A 13,675-nucleotide genomic window follows, 5' to 3' on the forward strand; every position below is an offset into this window, starting at 1 on the left:
GGGCGGCACGGTAGCGCAGCGGTAGAGTTGCTGCTTTACAGCGAATGCAGCGCCGGAGACTCAGGTTCGATCCTGACTACGGGTGCTGTACTGTAAGGAGTTTGTACGTTCTCCCCGTGACCTGCGTGGGTTTTCTCCGAGATCTTCGGTTTCCTCCCACACTCCAAAGACGTACAGGTATGTAGGTTAATTGGCTGTGTTAATGTACGGGGATCGCTGGGCGGCACGGACTTGGAGGGCCGAAAAGGCCTGTTTCCGGCTGTATATATATGATATGATATGATATGATATGATATGATGGCCGCTCGGGCTGAACTGTAATGTTACGCGCCATTACATATGCACAGTTTTTTGACTTATGATGTCGCAAAAGCTTTATGTACCCCACAATCTACTTGTACCGCAACTTTCAGTGAATTATATACTTGTACTCATAAATCGATTCAGTGTCCAACACTATTCAGGTCACTATCATTATTGTGAAGGTAATGCCCTGGTTTGACTTCCCATAATGCTATCCTCATATTTATCTACATGAATAGTCATGAGGCATTCCTCAGACCACCTGGCCAGCTGATCAAAATCCTGTTGTATTTCTCGATAACCCTCGTTACTGTCGAGGATACCACCCATGATAGTGTCATCTGCAATCTTGCCAATTATGTTTGTGTATTCTTATCCAAATCATCGATAAAACACGACCAACTATGGGCGCAGCACCGATCCGTGAGGCAGGCGACTCGTCACAAACAACCCGATTAACTCCCTTCCACCACCACCTTCTACAATTCAGTATCCAGTTAACTATCTCTCCCTGGAACCAATGGGATCTACCTCCCAGAGCAGCCTACCACGTGGAAACCTATTGAGTGCGTTGCCGAAGACCACATAGGCAATCTTATGTCTTGCTTTTCCATGAACCCATTCTTAAATAGAGGCACACCCTTAGCCACGCTGAAGTCATGTGGCACCTCATCCATGTCTAACGATGATTTATATATCCGCAACGGGTTCCATACTGACAATGTCATCTCCTTATTGGAGCAAACAAACGCAGATTCATTAAACTCTTTACAGAAAATATTCACTCCTGCTAAATACACTCTGAGACAAATTCCCCATCTCTGATACTCCTCTCCCACTTGCCCCTCTGTATATTTGGCTTCTTGTGCGCTTTCAATGAAACATAAGGAAGGACCCGCGAACAACTTCATCTTCACATTGCAATTTCGAGGGCATTCAAGGGCTTCTGATATTTGTACTCCCCACATCTTACCCGAGATGGTCAGGGCAGAAGACTCTCTGATATTCTGTGAAGTAAATCATTGTTTGCTATCTTCATGGACATTGTCCGATCTGCTAATGTTTCAAGCACTCGCTTCCTAGATTTGCTGCAGTTTGTTATCTGCATCTTCCATAGATTAGAAATCCCAGCTCTCCCCGCACGCGCATTCACATACCCGTGAACATGCACGCACACGCATGGGTATAAATGAGAAGCATTCGCAAACATTCAACAGCAGATATCAGGGTATTTATTTATTTATCGCCCTTGACCCTTCCCAAGGACGGATCTTTCGTTCAATGATGTCCACCCATCTCCCATCTCCACAACTTAAAACACGTTCAATACGTGATGTGTTCTCGGTACAGAGAAACGGCAAATACAATTATTCTTCCGTCGATCTGCCTACTTTCCAAATTGTATTGAGCGACTCCACTTTCACGTGACCAAATGGGGAATTATGCCTCTCTTTATGAAATTGCCATGGATTTTATTTTGTGGGTGCAGCAGGTTTTTAAAAAATAAATTTGTTTTTTAAAAAGAAATATGTTACGTAAACCTTCAAAAAATGCAATGGGTGGTTTTGATTTGATGGACTCATTTTTACACGATGGAAAATAATATCTCCCACGATTATTTAGGAAATTCATGTTATGCACTAAAGCCTTATTTCCTGTCAGTTACTGAGAGTATCGGTGAGAAGAACTGCATCAGTTGGAATTTAATGGCCAGTGCTCGTTTCGTGTTATCACGTCACCTAATACATTGTAGCACATTGTGAATGGTAGCAAACCTATGGATGATAATATTCTTTAATTCTTCTCTGAAGTTGCGCTGCGACACCACATAAATGAACGTGTTCGTGCAAGTACTCGTAAATCTTAGCATGTAACCAACCTTTTCCGCAATGGTGAAAGAGTCGTAGTAATCTGTGGCCATCAACTGAGTATCTGTAAACTGTATAGAAATGAAGCAAGCAAACGTCACCATCCACAGCAGAATAAAATTGCTGGATATCGAGAGCAATAAAATGATTGATTTCTTGCGGTTCTCAATCTCTTGATCAGTCTGTTTTTTATCATTGTTCATTGCACGGAGTTTGCTCCTGATGCGGTTGGTCAATACAATATTCCTTATGGTCAAAGAATTGAACAGGAATATCAACAGAAACGGAGTAAATGGGGTCAAAATGGTTTCTAACCATAAGAATGCAAGCCAAGGAGGTGAGGTGTAGAAATTTGATTTTACGTGACAGGACCATGGCATTTTGTCAATTATTTCACGAGGTTCCAATGCAAAGTACACTGGAATATTTTCAGAAATGCAGAACACACAAATCACAACTATAACTTTTGATGCAGTCCTTCTAGTGCAATATTTTGTTCGAAACGTCTGGAGACAAATGGCAACAAACCGATCAAAGGTAAAAGCGACAGTGAACCAGACAGAGCAATCAATGGCAAAGTACACGAGCGCTAGATTAAGGCTGCAGATTGGAGTATAATTGAGGAATGAATGTGGAAAGTAAGCCTCTTTAACATGATAATTAGTTGTGCCAAATATTAAAAACATGAGATCAGCTAATGCCATCCATCTCAGATATTGCGTGATGCACCCAGACAGGCCGCACTTTCCCGAGGACAGGATGTAGAATGTCATTAAATTAGCTACAAAAAAAGATAGAGAAGCAAATTAGCTCAAGAAGAACTGCAGTGAATTCTATCCATCCATCCATCCATCCATCCACCCATCCATCCATCCATCCATCCATCCATCCATCCATCCATCCATCCATCCATCCATCCATCCATCCATCCATCCATCCATCCATCCATCCATCCATCCATCCATCCATCCTTCCATCCATCCATCCATCCATCCATCCATCCATCCATCCATCCATCTATCCATCCATCTATTTATCTATCTCTGTCTGTCTGTCTGTCTGTCTGTCTATCTATCTGTCTGTCTGTCTGTCTGTCTGTCTGTCTGTCTGTCTGTCTGTCTGTCTTTCTGTCTGTCTGTCTGTCTGTCTGTCTGTCTGTCTGTCAGTCCGTCCGTCCGCCCGTCCGTCCATCCAACCGTCCGTCCGTCTGCCTGTCCATATCTCCCTTATTTAAAAGTATATATATATTGTGTAATCTATCTAAATATTACTAAAACTCATCTTGTTTGCGTGTGTGTATATTTGCATGTTTTGTTCCGGAAATACAGCCAAAACGGTACAGAATAGCGCCACAATTTTTGGCGTACCTTACTCACCATTCTCCTGGGGATCAAATACATGTGAAATTTAATTTTTTTTCACACTTTAAAATCACTTTTTAAAGTTTAGTTTTCTAGATCTCCCTTTGTGAGTAAATTGGCTGCCACAATAATGTTCTGAATCAGTGTATTTTGGAGCACAATCAATATAAACTGTATGAAATAGACACCAAACAGAAACCCACTGTAAACACACATGGAAAGGTTAAGTGGTCAGTTTTACAAAACATCATTTTGTAAGTACTTTTGTCCATCCTATAATCAAGCGATTCCTCTAAGCATCCTAGAAGCAAGCAACCATGCAAATATAATCGTTTTGCTGCACTATCAGATCCGCTGAGTATCATCAGCACATTGCGTTTTACACCAGATTCGAGAATTTGCAGTTCCTTGCGTTTCACTAATCATGTCGGTGCGGTTTCAAATGATGCTTCGCAGGCAACTGTCATTTACTTCCATTGAACTTGGAATCTCCTTTGACCAAACACGCTGTTCCGCATTAATCTAACTGCTGCGTTTACACCGTATTTTTTCGGTGATAAGTCTGGTTCAATGTTATAACATGCGTCTTTCTATTCAATCAGCCCCTTTCTCGTTGCGTTCCTGATTATTACAGAAGATTACACATTCATCTTCCTGGGCGAACATCCACGCTCAATCCATTGAGCCTATAAGTGTGTCTTCGTATGATAGGCTATCGAGCAAATTGATTGCCACACTTCTGAAGGTATGCTTATACTTATTTCAATCCACGAGTATTCTAGATATTTTATTTTATTCTGAGCGGCAGAAACGCACTAATTTAACAATCGTAAGCGAAGGTAATTCTCAACGTAATCCAGCAGGACATTGTGAATTATTTGCTCTTTCAATGACAAGTCGAATATCTGTTTGCTTCTGCTGGTGAACTCCAGTGAAAATGTGCCTTCCTATGTTAGCTTCTTACGCCGACAGGAGAAACACATGAAACTATGTATTATACAATTACAGTATTCTAAAAGTATCTTACCAGGAATCCCAATTATCGCAAGAATAGGATAGAAAATATATTCCAGCAGTCGGATTGCAGGCAGTTCCATAGTGGAAATGAGGATACGCGTCCGGTTAGTGCAACAAAAAGGTGAATTTCCTTCTTTCCATTTACGTCTTGCTAATATATTTGAGAAACCTCGGGTGAAAAGAGCGCAGCGCCGTCATTGGTCGTATTCGCTCACCTGATCATTTTAATGAAGTCAAGATTCATTTACTTCATTTACAACATGATAAATTGCGTAATAATGCTCTGGCACTTATTTTCGTTAATAGATGGAAAATGAGTCAGAAGATTTTAATATTCAGTTAACGTTCGAGGACATTGACCAAATATACGTACCTTCTCGTCTTATGTTTATGTTTATTATTGTCACATGTGCCGAACTACAGTGAAAGGATTTGATTTGTATGTTATTTCAACAGATCAGAGATACTATACATAAATGCATCCAATTAAACTGAAATAGAATAATCGTAATTAATTTAACCGTAATTAATCTATTAGCCAAGTACGTTTTGCCATAGTCATACCAAAAAAACCCCACCAAGACACACAACTACATAAAAATTAACATAAACATCGACCACGTCGGCTCCACCACATTCCCCAATGTGACGGGAGGCATAACGTCTAATGCTCTTTGCTCCTTGTCTCCCGCGGTCGGGGCAATCGAATCATCGTATCGGAGCGGTCGAAGCCCCTGCGGCTTAGAGCTCCCGAAGTCAGTCCCCAACCAGTGACCGCGAACTCCACGATGTTAAGTCCGCAGGATCCTGCAGTTGGAGCTCCTGAGCTCGTTCCCCAGCAAGAGGCCGCCAGTTCCTGGATGTTAAGCCGTAGCGCGGACCGAGATACGATCTGAAATATAGTCGCATATCCGTCGAGGAAAGAGATCAACCCCCTCCTCCACCCACATAATACAAAACTAATAGTACACTAAAACATATTTTTAATAAAGACTAAAAACAACAAAGTAGTAAAAGCCGAGACAGACAGTTGGCAGAGGCAGCCATTGTTCCCCACCAGAGCAAAGGGCAAAGTATCAACCGAACATTTAGAAATGGTGCTACATTTTCAAGGAGTACCCTCTCACCTATTCTCCCTTCTCGAACATTCCTCCGCCACCATGATACCCCGCTCCCTCCCGTTCAGCATTTTACCTTCGCTTGATCTGTCCATTCTTCGGACAGAATGACCGACTTTTCAATCAGCCCCTAAAATTTAACGTGTACCGTGATAACTGACCAGGCTTCGTCCCGTCCACCGCCTCCCTTTTCCAGCTTCCCCCCTGTCCCAATCAATCGGAAGAAGAGTCCGGAACATTCTGTACAATCCGTCCACAGATGTCGCCTGACCCATTGGGTACATCCGGCACTTTGCGTTTTGCTCCTGCATGCTGGGTCCTGTGTTTTTACCACCCTAAATACCATTTTTGAGAACTATCCGTCCGTGCACTTACGTCTCGCACTTACGTATATAGTACGACCCGAGGCACCGCTATTTATTGTGTAAGGCCTGCCATATTTAACCTCCACAAAGAAAATACCTTGCATTCGACTCAGTTACATTTAATTTATCATTCTCTCGCACACTTCCCCACATCGGGTATATATTGTTTTATTTTGCATAATTGTCCTTGAAAGTAGCGACAACTGACATGCATATATTTTTCACATAGTGATTTTACTGTTTAATTAAGACATGCATCTCAAAGCTTTGGAGAAGGTGTGTGCCAAAGTTGCAGAAACGTCGATTTCCGTACTTTCTTTCTGCATTTGCTGATTTCGATTCGCTAATATTTCCTGGCGTTCTGCCCTTAGGTCGCATAGCAAGCTGAATTAGCGAACCAGTGACAGGAGCATATTCATTCATAGACAAGACAGCGATGCCTATATATGTGATATGGTTTTCGATACTCAAACGGAATCCCCAATTTAAAACAAATCCGCGTTGTTAAACAGGATACAGAAAATGCTTTCATTCTTGTGAAATGAGTTGGAACCCGGAATCTAGAAAAAATCGGCTTATGAACAGGCCCTTCGGCTCGCCATTTTTGCACCGAGCATGATTACAATCGAAAAGCTTCACCACTTGACTGTACCTGGTCTATCTGCGTCTATTCAACGCTCATTCGCATGTCTGTCGAACTGAATCCGAACGTTAATTTTGTATCTGTATTAACGATTTCCCTAACATATTGATGTGATGAGCTATCGCCATCTATTTCCAACAAATCATCGCCAGTATCTCCGTCACGCTACTTCCTCTCTCACCTTATCATTTTTTGCGCTGGCAAAATTGCTCTGAATAGGAATCCTACACCCCATTCTCTAAAATAGGTTATGCTCATCCTCTGACGCTGCAGAAAAAGCAATCCATTTTTGTCCTACTTCTCCTTGAATAAAATTAGCTTGAATTCAGTCGTCTCAATCCTGCACTTCCACAGCCCGGTGCGAACCACACCCCCCCCTCCCCCCCACCAACTATCTCGGTGCCATCCCACCTCGTTCCGTTCCACCAAAATCGCTCGCACCCGCTTTACATTTTACTCCTCTTTCAATCAAGTTGTCTGATTATCTAACACAGTTTAATCTCATTGTCTCCCTTTGTCCCATTTAGTCATGCTTTGTTCAACTACATTACTAGCCTTTGCCCACACATCTTCCAATCACCCCCCCCCCCGCAAATCTCTCCACATATTGGTTGCCAGGCTAGATCCCGCAACCAGCACTTTTCCAGCCCCTCCGCAGCCTCGCTACTTCGATCAGTCTGAAGTTAACAGAAGAAAAACGTTGCCTATCCCTATCTCCAGAGATGTTGCCTGGTCCGTTGAGTTAGGCTAGCACATTGTGCGGTATGGAAGCTTCCCGTACCCCAACTCCCCGTGACTCTCTGTGACGTGTGTTGCCACATCCAGGAAGGGTTGTTGTTGCACTCTAGGGTCCTTATGTAATCTATGTTCCGCAGTGCCCTAGTATTCACTCTATTCCATCATCTGATCAAAATGGTTGACAAACTATATCACCTGACTCTTATAAGGGGAACATCAGCCACCTGGAGATCACTGAGGGATGTAGATTCCACAGTTTAACGGAAAGTATCATGTAACACACCAAACCATGGTTATATCAGGGGTAGGAAAAAAGGGGGTCGCTATTCTTGGAGCAGTGCATTTTGTGACGCCGTTCAGATGGGCCGTTCAGAACAATGAGATTACACGTCTAGCCAGAGCAGTTATATTTATCCATTTTTGCGGTATTTATGTCAAATTTTCAGACTGCATCACAGTTTTCAATATCCGATCATGTTTATATCACACATCCATTTTTGGATTTTTTTTGTTAATTATTCGAGGAGGAAATAAAAGAAGATGCACATGTAAACGCAATGTAACGAGCGAGAACAGCGATCGTTCAAGATAAATGGAGGCTATGCCATGGTAACATGGTCTGAAAAGCTAACAAATATTTTCGACTCTGACTCATTTGTCATTTATTGACGAATGTAAATGATGAAATATCTGTTCACAACTTACCACTTTAAACGTGATCAAATGCATATGGTAAACACGGCCCAATTAATGTACCTAAATAAGCCCAACTATCGTGCTTGCTGATTGCACTCTTGAGATTTCTCAAAGACTTAAGCAACAGCTAAATTTAAAAGCAGAAGATCCGTGTGGCTGCGGAACTAACCGGATACGTTTCACCTCCGATCATGCAACCTGTAATACTGCAGACGGAAGCTATTTACTATCCTATTCTCAGAGCAATTGGAATTCCAGCTGAGTCAATCATACCTGGTTTTCTAAGTAGATTTTCTAATGGCGATATTAATAAACAATGGAAAAAATCTGGAAATAAATATTTTAGGTTTTTAGCAAATTAGTAATGCAAGCATCTGTCTGAAATTTTAAGAACAGTTTGACTGCTTCTCGTCAACAATGTAACCTATTGCTCGAGAGCCGCGCATTCGCGGACATGAACCAGCATGCTTACGAAGTTTGGAATTTCTCCTATAAGGGGCAGAATTATATATAAGAAAATAACTGCAGATGCTGGTACAAATCGATTTATTCACAAAATGCTGGAGTAACTCAGCAGGTCAGGCAGCATCTCGGGAGGGAAGGAATGGGTGACGTTTCGGGTCGAGACCTTTCTTCAGTCTGAAGTGAATAAAGGGGCAGAATTATATTTCCCACTGTAGTGATGCCCACGCAGACTCTATAAAGCACCCTCTTCCGCCACAGTAAAACTGGTCTGTTTGAACAATAATGGATCGCACCGTTCTAACGAAGATTCTAACATGAGAAGGCTATGTTTCATACTTTTCATTCCACGCATAATCCTCTACCCAGAACATTACACAATCGGAAGGTAAATTTACGGTGATTAGTAATGTTTGTTGCTGAACGTCAAACATTATTACTATTTATATCTTTGAGCTTTATTCTAGCAGCGTAAAGGCTGCACAAACGTGTTCATAGAGACTCTGCATTTCAATCCGCATCTGTGCACGAGATGCTGCCTGCCCTGCACACGCACCCTTGCAGACAGAGGCGTTACAATCCGGATGCTGCCTCCTTCTTTCGACTGACAACTTATTGACACGCTACACGTATTTCAACAACAGGAAGGAATTTCTGATTAATGGCAATGCTTAATGGATCCGGTCCTGATCCGCGATTTATTGTTCAGACTAATAACTAATTTAACTGTTTTCCAATGATATCTTTCCACGTTATTATTAGAACCAAACGTGGAGACATGGTTATACGAAACTCAACGACGTGGAAAATAGGGCCACTGCAATATTTTAATGAAAAAGGACAGTCAAGTCATTGCAACAATACATTTACTGATAAAGGAATCATTCTGTTAGCCAAACACGATGAAGAAAATATCGCTGATATCCCTTACATTGTTCCGCTCGGTTACAACGCCAAACAATGTTTATCATGAAGCCGAACGGGGCATGATCATTGCATAGTGATTTAAATGTTGACGATCTATTTACACACGCAGACGAAGAGGGGGAGGGGAAGAGAGAGAGAGAGAGAGAGAGAGCGAGCGAGCGAGCGAGAGAGAGAGAGAGAGAGAGAGAGAGAGAGAGAGAGAGAGAGAGAGAGAGAGGGAGGGAGGGAGGGAGGGAGAGAGAGAGAGAGAGAGAGAGAGAGAGAGAGAGAGAGAGAGAGAGAGAGAGAGAGAGAGAGAGGGAGAGAGAGAGAGAGAGAGAGAGAGAGAGAGAGAGAGAGAGAGAGAGCGAGCGAGCGAGAGAGAGAGAGAGAGAGAGAGAGAGAGAGAAAGAGAGAGAGAGAGAGAGAGAGAGAGAGAGAGAGAGAGAGAGAGAGAGAGAGAGAGAGAGAGAGAGAGAGAGAGAGAGAGAGAAAGAGAGAAAGAAAGACAGAGAGAGAGAGAGAGAGAGAGAGAGAAAGAGAGAAAGAAAGACAGAGAGAGAGAGAGAGAGAGAAAGACAGAGAGAGAGAGAGAGAGAGAGAGCGACTTTTGCCATTGGAGTCCATCCGTAGCTTGGCATGGCAAGAAAAAGAATCCACAAGCATCAGAAGATTCAGAAACAAATAGTATAACCACACAGCAAGGAACCTCTATATATTTACGTGATGTCGACTTGTGCCCAAAGATTCCGGGAAGGGCAGCTAATGTTACTGAGATGACCAAGAGAACATGTATCGGAATCATCAGATAAAGAACAAACAAAAGTTTAGTCGAGTAATGTCGTAATTTTTCACTTAAATTATGTATGTGTATTTGCAGTTACCTTAAGTAATTGAACAGGGTGTTGAAGACCGGTCCATATAGATTCGATACGTTATCTTGTTAACAGTATAACCAAGATTGGAAACTCTCAAGTGGAAAGCGGAAATTGGAATCGTTTACAAGCGAAATAAGCAGGTCCCATATACCGACGCTTGGCCCATGTGCTTCAAAAAATCTTTAATATGCCTGTCCAGTTGTTTTTTTAACGTTTTAGCCGTTACCTCTGGCAGTTCGTTCCGATACCATCATACTCAGTGCCAACATGTTTACATAATGCTTTTGGAGATAACAGCAGACCAGCGCCTGCACTACTTATCATTGAGGCGCATTTTGCGGTCATAATATAGATTATTAAGTGACCTCGAAAGTATTCAAACTAAAAATAAAGCAGCTGTAAAGACCCAGAATATGAGTTTAGAAAGAATTGGCAAAATAGAAACTCGGTCCTCTTGAACTCCAGCAAACATTCACTTGATTGAACCACAATTACTTTTTAACTGTTCGGGTGTAAATATCTACCCGACTTTATTGATTTAAAAAATATCATAGCTCTCAATAAGGCTGCATGTAGAGCGGCGTTGGTTAGAACTTCCCGATGTGTCTTGCGCCAGTATTTGATCGTTTTTAATTTAATTCAAAAGAACAGAAGGGAATGTAAAAATGCATGATCGAAAACAAGTGGCTCAAGGGTGGTTTATTTCATTATTTGAGTCCTGTTTATGCAGTTTTACATCTCTTTTACAGCGAATGTGGTGGCAATCATCATCCTGTCTTCTGGAAGATGTGGTCTCTCCAAATGCATCATCCAATACCTGGTATCAATGGCCGCAGCCGACCTCATGGTCTTGCTAATAAATATAATGGTGAATGAACTGAAAGAGGCGTATTTTCAATATTCGTTCTTCAATTACACACCTGTTTGTACTTTGTTTGTTCTACTCATATACATTTCGCTTGATTGCTCTGTCTGGCTAACTGTCGCTTTTACATTTGACCGGTTTGTTGCTATTTGTTGCCAGTCGTTACGAACAAGATATTGTACCCGTAAGTTTGCTTCGAAAGTTATAGCAGTGGTTATTTTGTTCAGCACTTTAGAAAACATTCCAATCTACTTTATAAGAAAATAACTGCAGATGCTGGTACAAATCGATTTATTCACAAAATGCTGGAGTAACTCAGCAGGTCAGGCAGCATCTCGGGAGAGAAGGAATGGGTGACGTTTCGGGTCGAGACCCTTCTTCAGACCCGAATCTACTTTATATTTGAACCTAGAGAAATAATTAACCAGACGCCTTGGGCGTGTTATGTAAAATTAAGCTTCTACACCGCACCTGCTTGGGTCGTTTTTTTATGGCTCGAAACTGTTTTAACGCCGTTTGCACCACATGTGTTTATTTTTCTGCTCAATTCCTTGACCATAAAGAATATTATACAGGCCAACAGAGTCAGGAGCAAACTACGAGCGAACAATAAAGAGAGTTGTCAGAACGATCAAGAGGCAGATAACAGGAGAAAATCGATTATTTTACTGATTGCAATATCTGCCAATTTTATTCTCCTGTGGATGGTAAATCTTGTGTGTTTCATCTGCGTGCAGTTTACAAACACCGAGTTTTGGTTCTCAGATCCAACCGATCCCTTCACTATTGCGGAAAAGTGTGGTTATATGCTAAGATGTTTGAGTGCTTGCACAAACACCTTCATTTATGCTGTATCGCAGAAACATTTCAGAGAAGAATTCCAGAATATGATTAAACGCTCTAGTTTTATCATTGGCAATTTATTTAAACGCTGTATGGTGGTTTAGCAGTAAACAGACGTAGCCAGACCAAGTTTAATGAAAGCTGGTTATTTGATTTGAACTCGTATATCCGTGAAATCAATAGCACTTACGCCATAATATCTCTAACCTTGATACTAACTCTAATGATGTAGACGCTATTATCTTCATTTCTCAGCTGCGAGACAAAACGATTTTTGTTTAGATCCAAATACTGTAACTGAACCAAACACATCTGATTCATTAAACTGGTAAAGTCAACAATAGGCTTCAAAATGGTTAAAACCAAGACACGTAGGTCCTAATTTTAAATTAACACATCGGGTTCAGAAGACGGTTTAAATCTGTGCGTTGCAGTTGCCGAAAACAGGGAAGCGATACGGAGGAAATAAATAAATGTCTATGTTCCGACAGACCTCACAGTGACTGACATTTCGAAAAGTATCGTTGGCAGCTGACAAGCAATAAAGGAGAGATTTATTCACAAAATGCTGGAGTAACTCAGCAGGTCAGGCAGCATCTCGGGAGAGAAGGAATGGGTGACGTTTCGGGTCGAGACCCTTCTTCAGACTGATGTCGGGGGTGGGACAAAGGAAGGATATAGGTGGAGACAGGAAGATAGAGGGAGATCTGGGAAGGAGGAGGGGAAGGGAGGGACAGAGGAGCTATCTGAAGTTGGAGAAGTCGACGTTCATACCACCGGGCCGCAAACTGCCCAGGCGAAATATGAGGTGCTGCTCCTCCAATTTCCGGCGGAGATAAAGGAGAGATGTTGATCGCAGGTACTTTGTCTGTAAGAGAAGGAAGAATATAAATTAGGAAAGCAAAGGTACAATTAAATGGAACACAAGCATGTGATGGGAGGAAAATGTGCGATTGAAAGCAAAGCAAGCGTTGTAAACGTCTGTTGAATATGAGGCTGACTACATGGACGGTCTGGTAAGGAAACCTTGTTGTTCTCTGGGCTGGAGGAATATTGGTGAGTGTGGAAATGAGGGAAATTGAATATGCACTCTCGAGACACCATTGGGCGTTTGTGGAGGCTAACTGCGAAAAATAAAGTCATTTGGGAAGCAGTTCGTTTGAATATTTTGTAAGCAAAAACGCAAAGCGGTGGATTATATTTCATGAATTTCGATAGGCTATCCATGCTCTTCATTTCCCCGTGAAACTACCCATGTTCTATAGCGCGTTCCTTTAACGATCTGTGTCTCTTTTGAAAGCCTGTATCTGCAAATCAGTATTGTTGGAATGTTGCGGCAGAACAGACAAGCCAAAGGATAGATCAGAGCGAATGACATGACCAATTTAGAGGTACATGTGAAGAGGTGCAGCCAAGAAAGCTATTGGTGTATGTGGGCTTACAAATTGAGATAGTAGTGAGGCGAAGGATAGGAAGCATGAGTTAGAATTTGATCGTGTGGAACTGTTTCGGCGTAAGATGATACTCGAGGAAAATTCACTACAAAGAAAGGAAATACAATTGTAACAATGTACCATAAATGGAGAAGGTAGACAATTTGTTAAATCTCATC

Source organism: Rhinoraja longicauda, chromosome 19 (assembly GCF_053455715.1).
Source record: "Rhinoraja longicauda isolate Sanriku21f chromosome 19, sRhiLon1.1, whole genome shotgun sequence".
NCBI lineage: Eukaryota > Metazoa > Chordata > Chondrichthyes > Rajiformes > Arhynchobatidae > Rhinoraja > Rhinoraja longicauda.